The 24,662-nt window shown below is 34.2% G+C and overlaps 1 long non-coding RNA gene across 5 annotated transcripts in view; it reads right to left on the bottom strand.

The window, feature by feature from the left end:
- The window catches only part of LOC137863147 (uncharacterized), a 46,329-nt gene extending 36,561 nt beyond the window's left edge, over positions 1 to 9,768 (bottom strand). For all 5 annotated transcript variants that reach the window (XR_011100725.1, XR_011100723.1, XR_011100726.1 and 2 more), the window contains exon 1: positions 9,625 to 9,768. This is a non-coding gene — a long non-coding RNA (uncharacterized lncRNA). The remainder of the gene's footprint in view (positions 1 to 9,624) is intronic.
- Between the last annotated feature and the right edge of the window lie 14,894 nt (positions 9,769 to 24,662).

Below are 24,662 nucleotides of genomic sequence, written 5' to 3'. Positions count from 1 at the left end.
TATTATCAGTACATCATGATGTAAACATTTTTAACTGTAACAGCAACCTTGCATTTTGGGGGTGTGGGGTGTGGGTGGGGAACCAACATTTGGAGGGCATTGTGAAAGATGCACTTTTCTATAGATCTGAAAGGTGACCAAAGTTATAGGACAAAAGAAGCTAGTAAATACAAAGATAACATCTTCCCATGAAACAGATAGAGTACAGAAAGCTGCACAAGCAAATTTGAACAGTTGCCTTATCCTTTTGCTCTTTCTCAGGCATCTGCTTTTGGTCACTGCTGAAGATAGGACTCTGGATTAGACAGACATTTGGTATGACTCAGTCTAAGTCCACCCCACGCAAACAAATTTGCTTCTTTATCACAGTTCTTTTCAAGTGCCAAACAGTGGTATAAAGGCTAGTCTGATTTTTCTTCTCCCTCAGAAATGGATGAGTAATTCTTCAAATAAAGAAGGTATAGTAGCATTTTTCTAAGTAAAAGTGTTGCTATAAATACAAATTCATTAATAAAACAGTATTTTTATTTCCAAATTTATCCTTACTTTGATCATGCTGATGTTCCATCTCCTATTGCCAATGTGACTGCTTTCCTGTTTCCTAATCAGCTCTACAACTCATGCTTTTTTATAAACGAGTGACTCAACAGCACATCACTTTTACACATACTGTCAAGTTCCAAAAATTATTGCCAAAGTGGTTTCAACAGCAGGCTCCTGAAAGTTTCTGGTAAGTCAGCTGGTTTTGTAACTACAATAAGGAGAAGACATGATGTAGGTCATTCCTTGCATTTAATGAGTGGGGTATCCTCTTTTGTAGCACTCAAAGTCAAAGGAATTTTAAGGAACCGAAGCATTTATCAGAGAATCTCGTTTCTACTATGCATCATAACTCATCCTCTTACGTGTATATAAACACATACATAGCATACATAATCTCAATACACACAATGAGATTACAAAATACATTTTCTTGTAAAAATATTTGATTTCACTTTTACCTACTAAATGCTAAAAAGAAAACAACTCCCTAAAATTGGCTACTTGAGAAAAACATTGAGCTTTCCAGCTGACACTGAGGATTAAAAAGTAAACAAAAAGACTTTATAAATTGAACTATCAACTTAAGAAGCATTTAATACAGGAATGTGCATTTCTCTAAGTTAGTACTTGGAAGCATGTCCTAGTGTTAACTGCTGCAATTATCATTGCCTAATGTTCAGCCATACCATCCAACAGTTGTATTTTGCTTTTATATTTAATCCTATAGCCAACCACATATGCAACCTAGTCAGGAGCACAGATTCTGCACTTGCATATATACCTTAGAATTCCATTTATTGTGAAAATTTTTACATTCAAACCTAATGTAAGGAGAAAATACTTCTGAAAATTAAGAATCACACAGAAGTTCTGGAGTGCTATAAATTGTTGGATACAGTATGAAAGGAAGGAAAGTGGGCATTGCAGACTCAAAAAGTCATAGCAGGTGAAGACTAAAGCTACTAAATTCGTATCTTCTAAAGCAGCTATATTTTAATGAATGAAGCCTGACGCTTTATTAAATTAGTAAGTCTAAAAATATTGATTTCTCCTCTAGAGTTCAAATCTCAAATACATGAAAGCAATACAAGTTTGTTACTATGAGAGGAACAAGATTTCTAATCAAAGCAAATTGTTTTGGCATTCCAGTAAAACACTGATATTTAGAAAAACTCCTGGAGGTAATATAATGACATTAATTTGATGCAGTAATGATTTTAAGGTCAAGTTGTGCTCTTCAACAAAGTCAGGAAAAAGAGTTGTACTACATCTGCCTACTTGCATTCCAGTTAATTGGCACTGATCCTGTGCTACTCCTCTCATACAATAGCAGTAATGGTACATTTCTAAGAATTGCTAAGAAACATTTCTGACATCACCCTCTTCAGTAAAGATTTTTATTTTAAAAAGGCTGTACAGAATACTAATTTGGTTTCTTCTCCAAACAAATATAAAAACAAAAATGAGATATTGTTTTTTGGTTCATTGGGTTTTAAGCTTAGCGCTTTTATTTTATAGAGTAAAGAGGAAAAACTTTTTTCATGGAACAGAAAACATACTACCGAAGAGGGAATAAAAAAAGAAAACATGAGAAACCTACGTATCAGGCTATAATGATTTAACTGAGGTGGAAACATCAATGATGGCCTTGTCTGAAAATGAGCTCTGGATTGACTTTCACACTATTTCCGTAGAATAGTTGAGAAATGGGAAGTTCATTACTGTGCCTACACAAGTGTTCTTTTGCTTCCTTTGAAGAAAAAAAGAGAGGGTAAGAAAAGAACACAGTCACTTGGCAATGACTGGAGGTGTCACCAGAAAGTGTTGCTACACACCTGATCATCTTTAAATCTAAAGATATATATTTTTAGTATTATTTACATATTTATTTATTTATTTATTTATTTGGGGGGAGGGAGGGGGCGGAGGGAGGATTTTTGTTCTTGCTTTCTAAGCATTCTACAAAATCATGCTGATACACTTACATATCATAGTTTTACTTAGAAGCCCTCCCTGAATGGGACAGAAATAGGCAGTGGGTTTTGGTGGTGGTGGTGATTTTTTTATTTGTTTGTTTCATTAACTGCCTTCCAAATGTCTTATTCCTATAATGTAAAAGAAAAAACATTTTGTTATTTAAGGTTTTGTCACCATATGTGCTATATGACCTACTATAAGGCAAGTAGCTGGTATAACATAATAGCAGTAGGACATTTGAGAGTGCTCAAGTATCTCATGACAGGAGATCTTTATTAACTTAAATGGATATCCTATTTTCCCTTTTTTGCCCTTTTAGCTGTTAGCTAGAATGTAACTGTTAGCATTGGAATAACTGATACATTGTTTTATATAACTTATTTTATTTTAGGAAATACTTTATTTTCTTAAATTTTAATAATAGAGGTTTATTTTAAAATAAACTAGTCTCAGCACATCCAAATTCTAGAAATGGCCACAACACAATATAGATCTGAGTTTCATAGATCGTGTCTTGATTTTTTTTATTAAAAAGAAAAAAAAAAGTATGTATTCTTCGCAAAAGGTGGCATAGTTCCTGATTTAAAGAATAAGCTTGCAAAAAAAACAAACAGTAACAACAGTAAAAGCAGCAGTAAACAGCTCCACAGTAATGAAAGCAGTAACAATAGTCAAGAAACCTTAGAAGAAGCGTTGGTGAGCAGAAGCAAGCCTATTCTTCCCTCCATCCCTACTCACCCCGCAGGTGGCCCACAGCAATGATGTAACTGCCACCCAAGGAAAGGCCGAATTCTGCTCGTTGAAGGCCACCTGGTGGTTGAACTTACGCTGAAGGATAACAAGTGCATTCCAGTTCAAAATCACCTGAGTAAAGACAACGTGCTTACACGGAAACAAATTGACCTCTGCACATGAAGGTGTATAACTACGCAAGCCTTGACACAAAATACAGCATTAAGGTCATTAACGAAAGGAGGAAACTACTTAAAAAATAAAAATAAAAAAAAAATCTGCTTATTTCCACAGGCACAAGTTTTGTGTCACAGCACAAGTTACTCACGGAATTTCATATCCAAGATGTACATTCACTTATTAACAAGTTCAGTGTGTAAAAACAGTCTTTATGGCAACCCTAATCCAGTAGAAATTAGAACAAAATTACAAACATTATTAGAAGTTTCACACTGGATGAGGTAGGGAAGGGAATTAGTAACACCCAAGTCAGAAGTCACTTGTCCATTCAGAGTCTCTACAGTCTCACTGATTCTAAACATATTTGGGGTTTCAGTAATACAAAAACTGTCTAAGTGATGCCTCGGGAATAATTAGTATGAATTCTGGATTTATAATCCATTCTTTTATGTTTGGTTTAAACTGACTGAATCTCTTCTTTTTTTCTTTAAAAGTTGCTCATTCCAAAGAGAAATGAAGTGCAAATCAGGCTATCCTTACATGCTGAAGTATGACCACCCTCTAAAGTTGGTAATTCAGACATCTTAGAAACTGTAGACAAGATGTTAATGACTGCAATTAGAAAGAGGTAAAACTAAAACCTTATTTAGGCAATGACAAAGGCTGACAATTCTTGAAGCTGTCTCTGCATCACTAATATCCTTTTAATATAATCTTTGTAATTTTAAAGACCCTTGCAAAGAAGCAAGTCTTGAAGTCCATACGGCCCTGAAACTCTTCAATACATATGTGCTTTTTTTTTTTCTTACATGTAGTTATAATAGCAGAAAAGGAAACTTTCTCCAGAAAGCAAAATAAGACAAGGTAAGTCTGCATAGTTGTACCTCAACTGACAAAAGATATTCTTAGTGAAAGGAATTTGTTCTCCTCCAAAAGAAGAGTATTTATTTGGGATGTTTGATCTGGAAGGACAGAAAACAAAATGTTCTAATATTTACTTACTTACCCATGTTCTTTGTGTACTTCCCTCACCAGTTATTGTGAAAGTCTTCTCCATCATACCTGTCAGCTTGTGACAGGAATAATTGGTTTTCATGACAGTCTGAGAGACATTGATGGCAGTTTAATTTATGGTGATAGCAAATTCAGTGTCCATTCATTTCACAGGTAATTTATTATGATAATTAAACATAAATTCTCCAATATAGTTACACTATTTTTGATACTGAAAGGCTGAAGGTGCCCCTTCACCCAAAGTACATAATTATTTATTTATAGTACATCAGTTAAAGTACAGCATTGAAATTAGGTTCCTCTTATAATACCCACTGTACAAGAAAGTACAAAAATGAAAATTTAAGAAATAACAAATTGAAACCTAGGTAACCTTACCATTTTGGACCCTTACAAGCCCCATTCATTCCAACAAAATACACTGTCATGACACAGATGGTTGGTTAGAATCACAAAAATAAAATAAAATAAAATAAAATAAAATAAAATAAAATAAAATAAAATAAAATAAAATAAAATAAAATAAAATAAAATCTATGGAATCAGACTTACAATAAACTGCTTCATTTTTTAAATTTAGTGATTTAGAGTTTGCTATTAAAGTTTAATACACAATTACAAACAAGAGTTCCAAGAACATTCATCATAACCCAACACCACAATTTCCAGAAAATATAAAACAAAATTTGTAATACTCAAAATGGCAAAATTAAATTTCATCTTATATCACGTATATTCTCTGAAGATACACTACAATCTTGTTGAAAGAACTCAGCCCCCAAAAGTGCAGATGAGCAGCCTCTGAAAATATTATACATGCTTACATAGATACATGTAAGACTAGACTAGATTAAAGGTAACTAGACTGCTACCTTTCTCTGAAGAATCCTACATACAGCTCCATATGGCCATCAGCACAGTGTCAGATTTGCATTTTTTTAATCAAACAATGCTACAATAATAGTGATAACAATAGTAATGAAAACGTTCAAGGAAAACTTCTGTTCACTTCATGTGCTTGATAACCTTTACATAGAAAGAATATTAACTTTGAAAAATCAGGAAATTCATATTAGAACACAAGAAAAAAAGTGCAACATCAAACCTGAAATCATCGTTAAGCCATCAGAATAAAATTCTGATGCCCAACTTCATAAGCGTTAGGAGAACCATAAGAAATTGTATTAAATATTTGGGAAAAGTCAAAACAATGTGCAGTTAACACAGTTCCACATTGCTGTTTCACGGCCAAATGACTTATATTTCCCTTGCAATAAGCCCTGAGGTAATTTTGAACTTTAGTTAACACCTAGGAAAATAAGGATATAATTAGGTAAATACTGTCCAGTACACACAGATTTGTATACACATACTTTACTGCCAGATTACAAGATTTCCAAAAACATTTTAAGAAACAGTTGGGATGATTATCATCATCCTTCTTATTGGTATTTCAAAGACTCACGTCCATTACAACTGCACTGGGGAAGGTTCTAAGACAGACCAATGGCGTGAGAGATCCACAGATAACTATTAATACTGACATTCAAGAAATATGTTATGTGATAGGATTCAAAACTTGTACATATATTGCACTCTTCTGCATATGAGGAACTTTTATTAAGCAAAATAATGCATCATGTCTTAAAATTTTAGTGACTATTTCTTTAAGCTCATGAACATTTTCTTTGTTAAAATGCAAAAGCGTTTTATGAAATGTTTTTCACCTTAAACACATCAACAAAACAAATTTGTGTGCTTCACCAAAATAGCTTGCTCATTCCCTATGTTCTGGAATAAAATATTACAAAGGGAAAAAGGAGGAATGTTACGTCAAAAAAAAAAAAAAAAAAAAGATAGACTATGAAGTAACAAAGCTTTGTAACCAAATAAATGAAATATTAAGGGAAAATTATCCGAGGAAAAAATGGGGAGAAGGAAGACAGGGATAAGGAGGAAAGAGACAGACTGAATGACTACAAAAACAGGTGCACTCTGACAGAAAGGTTAAACAAACAAGTCTTTCCAGCCATCATCACCTAATTCAGTGTGTGCATGCATACTGCAAAATACATTGTGGTTTCAGCCATACCATTGGGTTGTTGCCTTATCCAGATGGCAACTGTACCTCAGCCACACACACAAACATACATGCAACTGTTAAACTTGTAGAATAAGTATGGAAACTTAAGGTTTGAGCATCTAAGCAACTAGAATAAAAAAAGCAGATGTTTATGATTCCACTTATACTTTCATAAAAAACATGTTGGCCTTCTGGAAAAGATTAAAAGAAAGCCAAGAAAACTCTATTACAGAGAGAAAAACAATAGTTATGTTCGTAACCAATGTTAAATATACATTATGATGGTTTAGTAACGTCACAGACTTTAAAAAGCATTAAATGGTTTGTATTAAATGAACATTTACACAGAACATGAATTCATATAAAAGAGAGAAATCACCCAGCTTCTCTAACTTCACACTATGTGAAATTCTCCCAAGAGCATACTTTTAATTACACTGAACTGAATAATTTGCATTCACATTTTGTGACTTGCATTGATTTTGAGCTGGGAATTCTAAGATATGGATTACTTGCACTCTGTAAACATTCTAAGTGTTTCAAGTATTAGCATGAAACCTCAGAACTCATATTATTTAAGTAGATTAAATTATCTGATCAGCTGTGGGAACTTCCACAAAATACTTAGAACATTTGGCTATTTTTAGAGCAATAAAACATTTCAGTGTTGATTTAGGAAGTGCTCATGCATTTAAGTGTCTGCCTACACTAAAAATAATACTCAAACCAGGCAATCTTAAGCACCTAATTGAGATTTCTTTTCATTGGAAAATGAATATGCTGAATGTTTATGCATATACTTCAGTAATTTTCTGAATTAATATCTCAAGTAGAAACACTTACGCCAAAACAGTTGGATGCCTAAAACATTCATAGATGCCATATAGACTGGCATCCGCCCCTTTACATTACAGCTCTATCTGACCATCTGGATTTCTAATAGCAGGATATATTAAAAAAAAAAAAAAAAAAGTTTTGCTTTAAAGGTTCATTTTATCTCCCAGGTCTAATTACAAATTTTTTGTACTTTCCGATAAAAATAGCCATTGCAGAAGAACAGAAAAATAACTATCACACAGAAATAGTCCTACTGTACTTTTAGAAGAAACAGAAGATATAATTATGAAAATACATATTTCAGCATTAGAGAGAAAGGATGTTAAGCATCCTTAACTGGAAACTTTGGTTTAAGCTTACTGTACTTTCAAAGCAAATACTGAAGCTCAGACCATTATCAGTTTCTCTACAAACCCTGCTTTCACGAATCTCTTATTTCTATTCTTGGGTATTTCGCCCCTAGTTTTCCAATATTCTTCTTTCTGTTCTCCCCTTCCTTATTGAAGGGAATTAGACAGTTTGTCTCAAATCACAATCATCTGTTTCTGTGTAATTGTCTTTTGCTCTGAACCTCAAAGTCAGAGGAAGAAAGCAAGAGAACAAAAATTCTAGAAGACTGAAATAAACATCTTCATATGTTAATGAATATGAATTAACAGACTACTCATACTTATTTCTTCACTGACTAAAATAAAGGATTTTATTCTTTTAAGCACTTGCTTACCTATCTGAATTTTCAATAAAGCTGGAACCTTACCTATTGTTGAACTTCTAAAAAATACCTTCTGAAATCCATGGCAATTAAAGTTCAAAAAGGAACCACTTAATTATTAGTGTAGTTTTTTCTTCAGCCTAATTAAGAGGTGCATCAGCAGCAGCAATGAAACTACTCCTTCCAAAATGTTAAGCAGTTTCTTTTTGTTGTTTTTAATTAAAAAAAGCTGTATGAATAATGAAACTAAGATGGCCCACCTGATTTTTTTTTCAGTATATATAGCAGTATATAAAAGATTGCCTACAGTTGACTTATGTAATGCAAAACCAAGACATCTTTCTTGAGTAGAAACAACATAATCTGAGCACTTCAGAGATCAGCATCATAACAGCATATGGGGCAGTACATGTCTGTAGGTTTTTATCCTATAATCATGCCTTCCACATAACTTTTTAATAATGGGGTAAAGCAATGGATAGATAAATGATCTGAAATAGTGGTTTGTACTATGTGCTTAGCATGCAACATCACTGGCAAGAGCAAAAGAGTCATAAAAGATGTAGTTTCATATCCATCTGGAATTTACTGAGATAGCTCACCCCCAAAAAAAACTTTTCATAAAAGAGCTAATATTTTTTATTTACTATTCCACAGTAACTACTTAAATTTATTATAAATGATCTTGAAAGCTTAGAAAAACTAGTTGTAAAGTTTCTTATTAGTGAGTTTGAGAGTAAATGCTTATTACATAAGGACTATGTAACATAACCTTGTCATTTTTAAATATCACTCTATGCCTCATTAATTTTCCAGCCAAGGCTCACGTCATCTTTAAAAAAAAAAAAAAAAGTTATCAAAAATATAAAACAGAACTCAATTTTATGAATATATGGTTTGTGGGGTAATTTTCAGATTAAAGTAGACAAAGATGTAACAAGTACTTGCTACAGCAAGATTAAAAGAACACAATATAAGTAAAATTCAACATCAAACAGACACAATCTTATACATGAGGTAGCTGGTAAAACAGCAGCCCTGATCAACTTTCTGTATATTGAAGTTAATGGAGCACTTAAGCATTATTACATTTTGAGTAAGAATCACTGTTTTCTCTGGGAAAATATATTCTGTTTACCCAAATTATTCATTGAGTGTTGTAGACAGAACTTTAGCAGGTAGGTTTTGTTTGGAGTAATTCATTTTATAATCCAAATTTATGAAGTAACCATGACTCAAGACAAATAATTTCCACTCAGAGTAAAACACAAAAACAGTCTTTAAAAAACTTAACTACTTTGGAAAAAATACAGTTCAAAATAGTAGCTGTATTTGTGCTTAGAGTTTAGCACAAAAGGTGTGAACATCACAAGAATGCTAAGCACAACCCTTAAAAGATTTTTCTAGAAGTACAACAAACTTCTCTGAAGAAAATTGAGATTATACATAATCAAATGTAAAAAAAAAAAAAAAATACAGATTTTGAAATGCCAGTTACTTCAGTACTGCCTTAGGAGAGGCAATAGAAGTTTCAGTAGTTTATTACCTCTTCAAAAATTCATAGCATTCTCCGCACTGATATAAATCATGCAGAAGCTTGATTTATCAGGTGCACCTTCCAAAATATCATGCGTATGCAGAGAACTAGGTATCTGCACTGCTATGACCATTTACTCTCTGCTCAGAGGCATGAAACTGTTGACTCACAGGTGTTTTACATTACACTCAAAATGCAAAACATGCATATGTAAGGAGTTGAAAGATTAACGAGAGGTAGAATTTGTTGTTTCAGTATTTAAAAAAAAAAAAAAAAAAAAACAACAACAACCTGTAAAACTAACCATACCAACACCAATTCTATTTCAACAAAACCTTGAAGTAGCATATCTCCATTATTCATAGAGTACCTACTATCTTTCCAAAGGAGAGCTCCTATGGATTTACCTAACTTCTTGTTAGGAGTTTCACTCACAACTCTCCCTGAAAAGAGGAAAAGAGAACCCTCATCACTAACATTCATTATGGACAGGGTGCAATAATTTATTTTTTTTTTGACACCGAGCATCAGACTCTGGAATAACATTTTTCCCTCTAAGCAGAGCACAAGCAAACCTTTCCTTATCATAAAAATCAAGTTAGACTAAAATCTATGAAGTTTCATTCTGTAGACAGATATATAATTGTTAAAATGATTTTAACAGTGGTGGTGCTGTCAGTCTTCACTGAAATCAGAGCCACTGCATGCCAGGCATTTTACCAAGGCATAGTGAAAAATTTAGCAATATAAGTGGGAAGCAGGGAAACAAAAGTCAGAGCTAGAAGGAACTGATGGATGTGACACAAGTTCTGCCAGGATGAGCTACATTAAAACTTCAGATTGCTTGTCAAAAAATGAAGGAAACAATATTGATGTTAATATTATTGTATGAAGTTACTGTCCTGTAACAGAATTGTTATGGAAGTCATCACATTTCAGCTGCTGGGGGCTCAAACACAAGCTGTGTCTATGCAGAGGAGAGAAAAGGCAATATTCAGAACAACTTTGGGCACCTGAATTGAACAGGCAGGTTCTCCAAGCCACAGCTACAGCTGTTAGAGACAAGTCAGACAAGCGAGACTGCTCTGAATCACTTGTTAGAGGACCTTACAATTTATCTTCACTGACTTCAGGGGAAAACTGGAGAGACTTCCTAGCTTAGTTTTAGCTAATTACATCAGGTGCCAAACTTGACTCATGTGAATACCTCCAAGGCTGCTTGCATTGGTTGGCTCAGAGAAGCAAGACAGCCTTCTGCACTACAAATAAAGACCTCTAATTAAATCCACAGATAATAAAATAGACTAAAACAGAAAACTGGCCAGTAAGATCCATATCTTTCCTTTAAGGAAAGATTACACATAAGAAAGAACATGACTCATTACTCTTTAGAGCTAAGGTTCCAGATTCACCCGATAAGAATTGTTTTCCCCTCCCTATAGAGGGACATCACTGTAAAGCTATCACACTAAAAAGCTATCATACTAAACAAACAAATCTGCTCTTAGGATCAAGTGTATGGCATTAAGAGTGAAAGGATGCTACCTGTCCTTTGAAACATTCACCTATGAAGCATTTCCTTAAAACCTTGTCACCATGAAATACTTTGACTTTCAAGAAAGTAGGAAGGGAAGAGAGAGAAAAAAAAAAAAATCATATTTCCAGTCTTTGCATGGGATGGAGCTTCTATAAGCCAGGCTGTATTTTCAGTGGCATTATGACAGAATATTTTTTTATTTCTGTAAATGTTTTGGCAAAAATAGAAACGATCCTCTGGCTAAATGATGTATACCGCAGACAGAAAACTGTGGCTCAGGACAAGTACAGCGCATGTTTAACCATGGAACACAGCTTGTGTTTATTTAAAGAGTGTATTGGAATGCCAGTGATTCTTTTCAGCTGTCCTATTGCTTTTTCCCCCCTCAACTTTTGTTTAATTTTTTCCATGGACATAATAAGGCAATGCTCAAATTTGGAAAAACCAGCAAACATGCAGTACTGTGAGGCAGATGGCAAGATATTCCAAAGAGATTCCATTAACAGCGTCTTGGACATCATGTGATGTAAGACAAAAGTGAACACTTGTAGCAGCCAACTGGAATTAATTGTTCTACAGTGACAACAGAGGTTGCAACCTACAGCTTGCAGGAACAGAAAGCTGAGAGTGAAATCAGAGGCCACCCACATATACAGAGGTGATATAAATCAAGTGTCCCAAGTTTGGTCACTGGTTCCAAATTAACAAAGCATCTGTCCTTAATTCACATACCCTGAAGGTTAAGAATAAAGCACAATATATAATGTCAAAACTGAGCTGGACTGGTTAAGAGAAGATTGCCAAACTGCGCAGCTCAATGCAGTGTGCAGTAAGTGCCTATTATGCAACCTAAAAGCACATTTGGTTTCACCCAAATATGTGTTCAGTTTTGACAGAAAAAAGTTCTTTCATATTAAAGCTGTTCATAGAAATGTCATCTAAGATCTCCCACCAGACTTGCAATACATCACACAAACATTTCTTTTCCTGGAAGATTTTGTTTTCACTTTGGAAAAATTCCTCTAGCATATGCTATAAGTATGCCACTGGTTACTTATTTTCTTCATCATTATTTTATGCCATTGGTTACTTATTTTCTTCATCACTATTTTCAATGTTTTAAAGCTGATCTTAAGTTTTCCACTATGCTGATATTTATAATAATATATGCGTAATTCACATGAAATCTAATAAGTAAATATTTGAGAAAATAAGGTAGGCACTTTTAGCTGGATGATGTGATTTACCTTATGGAATGAGAATACAAAAGGCTATGTTTTTATAATTTTTTGCACTGCTAGATCCAGAATTGAATTGTATTTGCTCTTTGCTTCACAGCTTCAGGTGGCTCAAATAAAAACACCAAAACAGAACAGCAGGTTTTTATACTCTCAAATCAAAACCATCAATTACTAAAAATCTTACTACAAATTCTTATCGCAAGCTTTTTGGACCAACGCTGTTTTGTGTCTGTCCCCTATTCCCGTGGCTCAGACAGATAAATGCTAGTCTTAATATTGATTTTTTTTTCAGTTTAATTCACTGTTTAGTCTATTTTACTGATACAATCTATGTATTCCACACTCATCGCAATTCAATCTGAATCACTGCTTTGACCTCCTTGCTTTGGCTATCATTTACCTACATGCCTGTGATGGCCAACCTGTTAACATATCACATTTCCCTCATATATTACAATTTGCACTGAATAATTACAGTAAAAGAAAACCATAAGTCTAAGATTTCAGGGAGCAGTTGTTCAAAAGAGATGAGTGGATCACTCCTCAGTGACACCCGTTTTGGTTGTCTATTTTGTCATAGTATAAAAGAATATAAGCGCAAGCAGCTGTCATTTGGTTAACATAAAGAAATAAGTCTCAGTTAATTAGTGGCTTCTTTTAACACCAGCTTAAAACAAACGTGAATTATGAAAACAACTTTTAAACCATCAACACTTAAGGACTCTGTAGCATTATAGTATATGTAATGGGGTCTGTTCACAGCTACCTCATGCTGACTACAAGCTAGAATTCCCATATTTTATCTCCATTTCTTGTATTGGACTAACCTATTTTTTCTTTAGACTATTCATTTGCAAAATGGTTTTACTAATCTATAGCCCAAAAGACATTGAACATTGGAAGCTAAGTCTTTTACCATAGAAAAGCAAAGAATCAACAATGAATTCTTGCACGTTACGGAATACATCAGCATAAAGTAGCATTTCATATGTCACTAAACACAAAGCACCATGGTGATTTCAGGTAATAGGGTAGTGGATTTGCATCTAACCTCTTGCTAAATACACGTGAGTTTGGCTATTCTACGGTTTCACTTTTTTAAAATAAAGATTAGTGTTTGAAGTCTTTGATTTCAGCTCCTCATTTAATGAACTCTTTTAAATTAAACTAAACATAAATACACTTCCAGCCATTCATGCTATCAGGAGAATTAAGTACTAAAACATGGGTAGATATTTTGCTAAACAGATTTTATTTTTCTCCTTTTCCATTTCCTGATAAGCTGTCACAATGACCACATAGTACTGGATGTTTCCTTGCAAAGGACTCCTAAACCTTTTCCTAGTATAGAATTTAGTATTAACAGTCATGAAAAATATGTAAACTTGCCATAAGTTACATAAAACAGATCACAACAGCAGTCAAAAATCAGACTGCTAGGCAAGACTATTAGATGCAAAATGGCCTATATGGTACTTACATTCAGAAAAAGTCTGAAATACATGCAGATTCTGATGTTCTTAGACTAACATTACCTGGAAAAATTGTGATGCCTATAAAATTCTAGTAAGACACTAAAGAAATGAATGCTGGTTTAATATAAATATTTGTCTCACTGTTAGAAGTATTTGCATTAGTTTAGTAACTGTATAAAGTTAGACAAATTACTCTTTTTGTCTTATAGACAAAAGAATGAGTTTTATTCAAGGTAACAAGCTAATATTTTCACTGTTTCATAAGCTTTTAAATACACTATTACAAAAAGAGCCTCTGTAATGTCCGGCATAACCTCTGTGCTTAGTAAGTCCTAAAAAATTCAACATTTTAGGACCTAAATTTAAAGTTCTTCCCATAAAACTTTTGTTTGTGAAGTCATGCATGAGTTTAGAAATAAATACCAGGTAATGTCTAAACAGAGCTTTAGGAAACATACCCACATACCAAGAAAGAATATAATAGTCCCTAAAATTCATCCCCGTTTGCATCAAACAACTTTGACAAAAATACAAATGTGTTATTCAAGCTACAAGCATCCCCAACACAACTATAAAAGCAATTAGAAAGTATGGATTTGCTACCATGTATTCATGATGTTAAAAAATCTTTCTAAATTCAACATACAGATGAGTCAAAATAAGCTTTTATAATAAATGATACCCCAAATATGAAATGAATTATTGTAACCCTCTAAATGAAGTTTAAAATCTCACCTATGCCATTGTTCTGCTGCTACATCCTTAATTGCTTGCTAAATAACTAACAGTCTACCTCTGTTTATCAAAATACATAATTGAATGAAAATAAATGCAGATTAAATGGAATGCTACACATTAATTTAAATGTAATTAGCTTCTAGAATATATGCCATGACTCCAAATGGACTGTTTTAAGTCTAAACACAGGATTCTGTTCATTCACTTGAATAGACTGAATAGAAATCCTCTGGAGGAGGAATTAGAAGGATATCAAACATACCTGTGAAGACTTCCAGTATCTTCTCCCATTGGTACCAGAACTGTTAAATTCAGCTTCAGTTCTAGAAATATCACATACCCTCTTTACATTGGGCAAAACCCTTCCGCTCACATGAATGGGAAAGACAAAAACAAAATGGAAATCCCAGATTAGTCTTTGCAGGAAAATTTCCTGAGCCTCCCTCTGACAACAGATGATTAGTCAGTGTCTTCAACAAAATCTATACTCTATAAGAAATAAGGAGAAGGGAGAGCGTTTTTAAAAGAGATAAGACTCCTAAAGAACTGGGTAGGATTTTACAATGAGGAAAAATAACAAGATGCTAACAAGCTCCTATTGCGAATTACTCAGTGGAAAGTGCCAACAGGGTAACCAACCCTTTCTTGTGTTCTCTAATGGGGACCTCCACGTCAGGAGATAAATTCCTAGTACTCTCAGACACCTACATACGAACTCCCTTAATCTGCTAATCCAGAATATATGTTCATAATGACCTCCATACAATAAGTGGGATCACTTATTGTCAATACAAAAGTCAAACTCTCATTTCGCTAGCATCCATATCTACCCAGCGAAACACACACTTGCAATTTCTTGTGCTTTTTCTTGGCAGTTTGTAGAATAACACTAGTCATTAGCTAGCAGCTAATAAGTAGCAGTATTTACAAGTGTCAGACCTTAAATAAGAAATTTATGAGTCAATCTTATAATAAACTGTTGTAATTTTCCCCCAGCCAGAAACAGTCAAAAATCACTTCAGAAAAGTGATATTTTTAGAAGCTGTTTATTGTGTTCAGGATATAACCAAAGCAGCAGTTTTTACAATCATATTTAACTGCTCAAGTGAGAATTTTGACTCTACCTGATTTTATTTTTTTCTCTTTCACAAAGATACATATAATATTTATTGTGGAAGAAAACGTCTTGCAGATTTACTAGAGTGCTATAGTACTGCAATTCATGGATATAAAGATGATTTTAATTAGAAATCAGTATTGCATTGCCTGGAAAATACTAGAAGTGTCACATCACCTATGGAAAAATGACAGTTTATCAGTTGCAACCCTAAAACAGATGGCTACTACTCTGACATAAGCAACTTTTTCTTTTTTGAGTTAGGAGCACTCAAAGTTTGAGTAATATTGCTTGTGTTAATATTGTTAGTGAAAGGTCACCAAACATTCCAGAAAGCAGTTTCATTAAGAGAAGCGCATAACAAATATAAGACTATAATCTGGACTTTTGAGACATGCCAAAACATTAAGACTGAATTTAAATAGAAATAAAGATTTCTTGTTTTTACTGTTTCTCTACAAAATACTTGAGGAGAATAACTGAGGGAACAGGACAAGGAAAAACAAAAATATTGCTTAAGTGCTTGAAATTAAATAACAAAATCCTGTTTGTTGACAGAGAGATTAGTAGGTCATATTTCAAAATGCACACATAATGGTAGGGGACTCTTCAGAGCAGTGAAGGCTGAAGGGTTTGTTTCCTGTTTCTCAGGGTCACATGGCTACAGCTCAGAGTGTTTTAAGGAGCTGCACTTGAGTGAAGGGAAGGTTGCTTCAGATTATTGATGGAAAATGAAAACAGGGATTAACACTGAAGACAATGGGTAGGAATAGCATGTGTGAAAATTCCACAGTTTTATTCTCCTCTGCTGCTGATGCGAAATAAAGGCTTCTTTTTCCTTCATCAGGTTAGCCTAGTTGACCTAACCAGCCTGTAGGATACCTCGTCACTTCCAAAAGTAGCAAGGTTTTTAAAATACGTAAATCATTAGTTGGGTATGATATCAGACTACTACAAAATAATATAAACAAATATGATGATAATCTAGGATGTAAGAGTATTTTTAGTTCTTAAGCAGTCATTCTTAAACTTCACAAGAAACACAGCTTTTAATATTTAGAATCATTCATCCCTTCTCTCCAAACTAATATAAAAGGAGGAAAACAAAAAGGAAAGGAAAGAGAAATAAAGTTAAAACTCTTTTAGTTTTCCTGAACAAACTTTATCATTACTTATCATCAAATCCTGTAAGTCTGCTAAGATTGACTCCACATTCAGAAGTAAAAGGTAAAACCTGATGGACTTACAACTTAGTCTCACTGTAAATTAAAACGAAAATGTTCCCTTTGACACACTAATTTTACTTTATTCTCATCCCTGGCATGCCTTATGTCATACAATAGATGGAATTATGTAACTATTTTTTTTAAGTATATCTTTCACAAACAGGTTTATAACTAATTTAGGAAATGAGGGTCTGTTAGCAACTAAAAAAGGGATTTTCAAAGTCAGATTCCTGAATTAAATTATTTTCATCTCATCTAAAAGTTGCAAGCCACAAAGGTCACGATGGAAAAAGTAAGTATACATCTACTCAATCTAAGTACAATAGACTGAAGCATACTACACTAATCAAATTTCTTATCAAATTAAGTCTTACCCATTTAGTTCAACAGTTTCAGTCAGAGCCTGACATAAATTTGTGAACTAAGCACAAAACAACCAGGTAGTGGGAAAATAGATGCAATAAAGCAGCGCGAAAGATGGTGATAAATTAAAAGTGAGACAAAGTATATTGAGACAATGGGCTTTTTTTTTTTCCACTTCCTTGAACAATATTTCCTGTCCAGCACTTGCAACAATCTATACAGCATTTGTTATAATGGAGGGAAAAGCCCTGTTCATCAGTAAATATTACTTTAACTTGAAGGACTGACATAAAGTGGAAGCCCATTTATGTTTTTACCTAAAGGCACATTGGGTAAAAATGTGGCTTGAAGGGGTTCTTTAACATTAAATAGAAGAACATTTCCCATATCTAGTTTCCTAAAGTCATTAAGAGTTAGAGTGTTTCTCTGCAACAGTAATATAGCAGTACTGAGCTACTGGAGTCAATCTAAGAACAAAAATATTTAGTAGAGGCAGGTTTACTTGCTTTTAGCTTAGATTTTAATGTACTCGTTTTATGGACTGAAACACAATTTCGGTATTTGTGTAACTGCGAAATATGCCCTACACTATCAATGTGCTAGGTCATTTGGCTTAGACATTCACAATACTTCTCTTTAATACTGATCCAAGTACATGTTGTTCTGGAAAGAGTTCAACAGCAGCATTTTCATCTAGAGCCAGAATGCACTAGTTTTCCATTTCTATTGTCTTCTGTACTTCATCTTCAGTGGGGAAATGTATGTTAGTTGAAGCATATTTTACTTAATTTTATTTAGTTTTACAGGTGTGCTAATGCATTTGGATAATCTTTAAAGAAAACAGTTGTAGGAAATGTAATTATCTGCAGTATTATTTCTCCAGCTAATTTGTAGAACAAAGCTTAGGTCAAGATACAAGTTGATCAAGATGGAAGTTTTAATCTTTACTAGCGATCTAAATGGAATCTTAGATCCACAGTCTTCAGAGTTTTATACCCCAAACGAACACTATATATTATAGTTGACTCTCATATATAAATTACACTGCCTAGACAATCTACTGTTTATCTACTAAGTATGAAATCAATGATTAAAGAGTATTAAACCCAAGAAGAGCTTGGCTACCAAGCTGTGCTCAAAACAATTTCAAGTGTTCCAGTTAATCAGTATGAAGACGTCCTTAGAAGGAAAGTCACCATGATATGTAATAGACAACACTCAAAAGGAAAAAACCAAGCAGCATTAAAAATTCCAGCTACTTGTTAGCAAAATGCTTCTGTGACAGATTCAAGTAATTTGAAGTTGTGGCACTGAAATTATTTTCTTATGGGCAGAAAAAAGGAGAGAACTCTTAAAGAAAGAAAATTAATCTGGCTTTGTATGAATATGATTTGCAAACAGTAATGCACCTCTGTGATTTATAAAGCCCTTGTTTTTTATTTCTAAAGACTCCAGCTTGAGAAATGTTTCAAACAAGGCTTTAAAGGACCACTAAAGCAGTCTGATCTTTCCATAAAGACAAACATTCCTAAATACTTTTACTTTACATCTATGAAAAAGCTTTCTCTTTCAAGGCCTTTTGAGTTAACAGCAAAAAGAATCAACATAAGACTTTTACATGCACAAGTTTGGTGCTATAACTGTACGAATTAAACCTGCGATAACAATTATGGTCACTCAAGCAAGTAAACTCTTCTCAAGATATGGAAATGCTGCCCACTGAAGCCACAAATCCTGAAGATCACTTCCTCAAAATATGTTTTCTATATGGGCAAGTATTTTGCATGGCAATTCCATATACCTTAAGTTCACATAAAAATGAGTTCATGTACACGCATTTGGTTGCTCCTATATGCATCTAAGTCATAAAATTACAAATCATTAGCTACAGTGGCTTTACACTGGAAACATTCACTTAATTTGTGCAGCAATTTAAAAAACAGCAACAACAACAAAACACACACACACACACACACTGGGGAGGAGGATAGTGGGGATGAAGAGGGAGAAGGGAAGATTATATTAGAGCTTAACAACATTATCTATCTCCCTGATCAAATAGTAATGAATAAGATCTCATCCAGTTTCCACAAAAGCAGCTGAACTCCAGGCAGTCCAAGCCATTGTTCCTGCTTCTTTCCTAGAAAGCCCCTAACATTATTCCCTAAAACTATGAGGATTAGCACGGAAAGGAGCCTGATTCTTTTACAGGAATAGGAACATCAGCAGTTTGTGCCACAGACAACCTACAGACAGCAATATAAACCTAAATCAGAAAGTGTAAAACTAAATGAGCCACCTAAGAAGCAGGTTAAATACTACAAAATGATTGTAAGTGAACAGTGCAGCAGAACTTTTCCCATCTTCTCCAATAGTTGATGCAGAAGGCATTGTAATACTTATCCAAAAAGTCCTAGAGTCAGTCTGCATGGTCTAATGGTATTAAAAGCAATGATCATTGTTTATATGGACAGTTGATAAAAAATAAACTTTATCTGTAAAAGATCATGGTGACAGAATCCTGATGAACAGAATCACATATTCATGTACTACACTCTTGATGACACCATAATATTGTCCTTTTCATTGCAAATCTTATTTTATCTCCATCAGAGAAATTGCTTGGGGCTTAAGTATTATAAAGTAGCTTAGGTTACAAGTAATTTGTTATGCACTGAGTGTTAAGACATACTACCAGAGCCTCAGAAAGTACTCATGAAGCAGAACTCCTTAAAAAGATTGTATTTGTTTTATAACCTTTTTTTTTTTTTTCCATTTACAAACTCTGAAGTAAACCTTTCTTTATGCAGAAGATAATAGAGATCAACAGTTACACATCTCAGCAAGTCACCTCTAGAAGAGCCATTCACTTGCTTCTAGTAGAGTTCCATCTATATCTGACAAGGTCAAGAGACCACACAATACTTGTTGAATAAGAAAAAGCAGTGATCTTTTTCATGGAACATAATGTCATGTGTGACACAGAAAAAACAGAGCACGGTTTCTCTATGGTTTTCTCTAGCTGACAAAGCTAAGTTGCATTGTTAGAAGTCTTACTGGAGGTGAGCAAGCCTGGACCTCAGCACATTCAGTAGAAACAGGTGCCTGAAACACTATTTTTGTGCTCCTTCTTACCTACATGCACTTTTGCAACAAGTCACCTAATATCTTTCCCAAGTCTGTCATGGGTGGGGAAAGAATTGCAAGGTAAGCCCTAAGCAGGTATTTATACATTAAAATTATGTTACCAAGGAAACTCTTTGTAAACATGTAGCTTCAACACAAATAAAAGTCCATGTCTGAAGTTCTTATGAAACCCATTTCATAACATCTTCTTTATAATGTAAAATTCCACAGAACAGTCTGCCTGGAAAGCAGGCATCACTAAAGCATTCACATTTACTTAGAATAGACTCAGACCTGGACACAGCAGCTGAAGTAAACAGAAAACGTATTGTATTTGCACATGTGAAATTCCAAATACTTTAAGTATTTCCACAGAGGAAATTAATGGGCTCTTGAATAAGATGTTCATAACTCAACATAAACCATCCATTACTTTCTGTAAGGGACAACACAATACAGTGCCAAATAGAGGTACCCTAATTAGCTGCTAATGTGCTGACCCATATTTAGAAGCAGTACAAGTCAGAATGAACTGCACATGCCAGTCAGCCAATCCCCAGCATTGTGCTGTGTACCCATACCCCTCCCTGCAGCCTCTAGAGTTGTTCTTTTCTGTTTGGCATGACTTTTTCAAAGCTTCTTTGCTCCTCCTGGTTGTAAAAATTCTTTGTAAGCAAGTTGGTTTTCAGTAAGCGTTCTTTTAAATCAAGTTCCTCTAAATCATCAAGAAATACTTATATAGAATAGTTCCAGTTGGCAGGGACCTAAAAAGATCATGTCCAACTGTCAGACTACTTTGGAGCTAATCCAAAGTTAAAACATATCATTAAGAGTGTTATACAAATGCCTTTTAAACATGGACAGGTCTGGGGCATCCACCACCTCTCTAGGAAGCCTGTTTCAGTGTCTAAGCAAGCCTTTAAAAATTTACCTAAACCCTGGGACCTCTGATTATTAAAGACTTCCATAGTAAAAACTAATAATTTGCCCTTGATTAGTTCGGCAAACTCTTTAACCTTTGATATAATATTTTGACTGCTTTACAGTTATAATCCTGGGTCAGTAACTATATCCCAAAAATTCTTAATTGTAATCCTGCTCTGTTTCTAAAAGGAATGGAATCACAACTGCTAGCATTTCCCCTGTCTACAGTACTTGGAGAGTACTTGGAGAATATACTCAAAAATTAAACTTGAGTTCTGTAAGAAACACCTGATGAGTTCCAATCGTTTTATAGCTTTTAACTAGCTTCATGTTCATGTTCATGCAGATCAATTCTGAAATCTTTTATCTGTTTATAGCAGTGATCTTTCTGCACAAGTGCCACTACAATCTGTTACAACTGAGATTCTAATATAAAGTAGCAATAAGCAAAACACAACTTCATGATCTCTTACAAAATGATAGTATTGCAGTATTTAAAGTCAGAAAATTATGGAGAATGGCTTTTTATTCCTTTTCTGGTGAGGAAATAAAAAAGCTCCATGCATTTTATTTATTTGGGTCTGTTTTCATTTATATTACATGTATGTATATAGTTCCTCCTATTGCTTTGAACAAACCTACTTTAATACATCAAGAGAACAGGATCCAAATTTACAGGAGAAAGCATCAGTTCCATAAGACAAAACAGTCTTCTCCTAAGTTTCCAAAACAGGATGTATTTTCAGTGGTTTATTATTAATTCCCCAAAGATATCTAAGGCCCATCAGCCTCGTACAAACCACTGAAGTAGGTCCTTTATTCCAAAAGAAACGGGAAAAGCAGTAGGAGATAGTACTAGTGATACTCTGTCCATGATAAAGTTGTTCTTTTCATTTCTCTTATTGCATGACCAGGCAGTCTAAAGCTGTTGGGGAGCTGGAGTCCATGAGTGAAAACATAACAGTTAATGTGAAACTGAAAAATAAATGTTGGTGTCCCATAAGCTAAGAATTTGGATCAAAGAAAACCCAAAAGGATCAACAAAGCTGTCTGTCTATCAACATTTCTGTGAACATATCTGCCCCCTACATTTCACTCCGTGTTTCAAGCAAATACCCACAATAATTCTGTCTTTCCTCAAAACACCATTTTCTCTACAGTCATAGAGAAAAAAATAAAGCAATAAACTCTTCATTTATGCAAAAAGCTTTTGTCAAATCAAACTCCTTGCTATATAAACCACAATCAAAGCAGGACTAGTGTTTCCAGACATTCAGGACCTGGTAAAACAAAAGCAAGAATTTAGTGTTTTGCTGAAAAGAAATATTTTTAAAAATAGAAAAGGCCAAAAAGGCTGAAAAAAAAAATGGATCTTTCAGTTTGAAGCTGGACAAATCAAGAAAATATTGGCATGTGGTATTAGTAGAAGAAAACCTCTACTGTTCATACTAAGTGCCAAAGAGTGCAACACTTCAGAGGTCTGCAAATGGTCATTTGAGTGATAAATAAAATAAAATCAAAATAAAAAAATAAAAGAATTACAAAACAGCAGTGAAATAAAATTTCAAAGCCCAATTCAGTTTTTGCCAGTTCAGTAATCAATTCCAGACTGAATCCTCTCACCTTTCCTCATTTCTCTAATATGCATTTTACAAGGTTTTGGGGAAAGATCAGCAAAAGGACATTACTTCAGTTTTCCTTTTTTGGGCATACTTTCATAGTCAAAAATTCTAGCCACATATTTTGAACATTTGTTTTAAGACAAAATAACCCTAAAATAGCATGTCAGAAGAGCTATGACAGATGATTACAAAAATGTTTTCAAAGCTGCCAGTACTACTTATCTTTTAGAGAAAAGCTTTCAGAGCCAAACATAATGTGATGAACAGCAAATACTTTCAGTTAGGCTGGAGTTGTAAAAAATAAAATAATCTAATTTTAACAAGAATAAAAAAATAGAAGTTTAAATATTTGTATTCACAAATTGTAGTGATTACCCTTTTTATACTTCAGAGTTCTTAAACAGAGAAAGCCAAGAAAAAAAAAGGGGGGGGGATTTAAATGATTTTTTTAATTATTTTTTATTTTTTTAAGAATGCTTGTAGTTTAATTCAAAGCTTCTTAAACACCTGAAACATTCAGGCAATCCAATACAAATATATGTTCATTCTCCGTATAAACACACTATGAATACTTTTAGGCAAACCCGAAGGAAGCTACTGTGAACACCAGAAAGAACTCAAGGAATCCATAATCTGCAGAAGTAGTTTGTTTGTGATGGCTGTTTTTAGGATGGGGAAAGCCGTTTGTAAGGAAAAGGACCCAGGTATTACTACATTACTGTATAGTCCATTGAGAGGAATACTAAGGAAAAGAAATCAGCAGAAAGTCAGCTGTGCAATTCAGAGATCATCCTCTTAGCCCTGCACTATGCCAGACATGGTCAACCTGCATCACCATGTGATGTCTAATATTGCAGAACTGCTCAATCAAAATAAGCATCTGGTAACTACACATGCATACCTGAACCATATTAGCCTTCCACAGGTAGGCTACAGTACAAAATTCTGAATGCATAATTGATAGTAAGTACTTTTGCTCTTTCTCCTAGCTATTCTTTTGGCATGATATTCTTTTTTTGTAGGATCTGGCTCAGTTCTTATATTGTATATAATATTTATTGTGAAAAATTATGCAAAAAATGCTAACAAATGTGTTAATACATTTCTCACTTTATTCTCTAGCCTGTTATGAAGTCCACCAAAAAAACACAAACATGACTTTTACACTGAATTATGTATTTGCAGCTATTTCCCAGAGGTTTTACATGCATATTAAGAAGAAACAAAGCACAAAGTAAGAATACAAAACTTACTTATTTTATCAACAGAAAGACTTCAGCCATTAAAAGAGAACTGCTTACCTCAGGCAGGGGTTCTCAGAGATGTGCTGTGCCCAGTCACTTAGGTGAATTCTTGCCCATGTTGAGCACATCAGGGTGAAGTGAACCAGGCACTACCTGAGGCCTCTCTCCAAAGCAACATTTGGAAACAAAGACGCAAGAAAGATTCAGAAAGACTCTGAAGGAAAAAATGGAGCATACATGTGTACAACATCTTGAAGGATTCCTGCAGCTAGTAACTTCCATTCCTGTCTTAAGTGGTTGTAAGCCTGTGATGGCCATGCAAGAAATAACACCTTCCCCCACACACAGTCAAAATCTGAAGTACATGTAGCATGGAAGTCACAGAATCACAGAATTTCTAGGTTGGAAGAGACCTCAAGATCATCGAGTCCAAC

The sequence above is a fragment of the Anas acuta genome, chromosome 12 (assembly GCF_963932015.1).
Source record: "Anas acuta chromosome 12, bAnaAcu1.1, whole genome shotgun sequence".
NCBI lineage: Eukaryota > Metazoa > Chordata > Aves > Anseriformes > Anatidae > Anas > Anas acuta.
The sequence above is the reverse complement of the archived record's forward strand: the minus strand, read 5'-3'. Positions and strand labels throughout refer to the sequence as shown.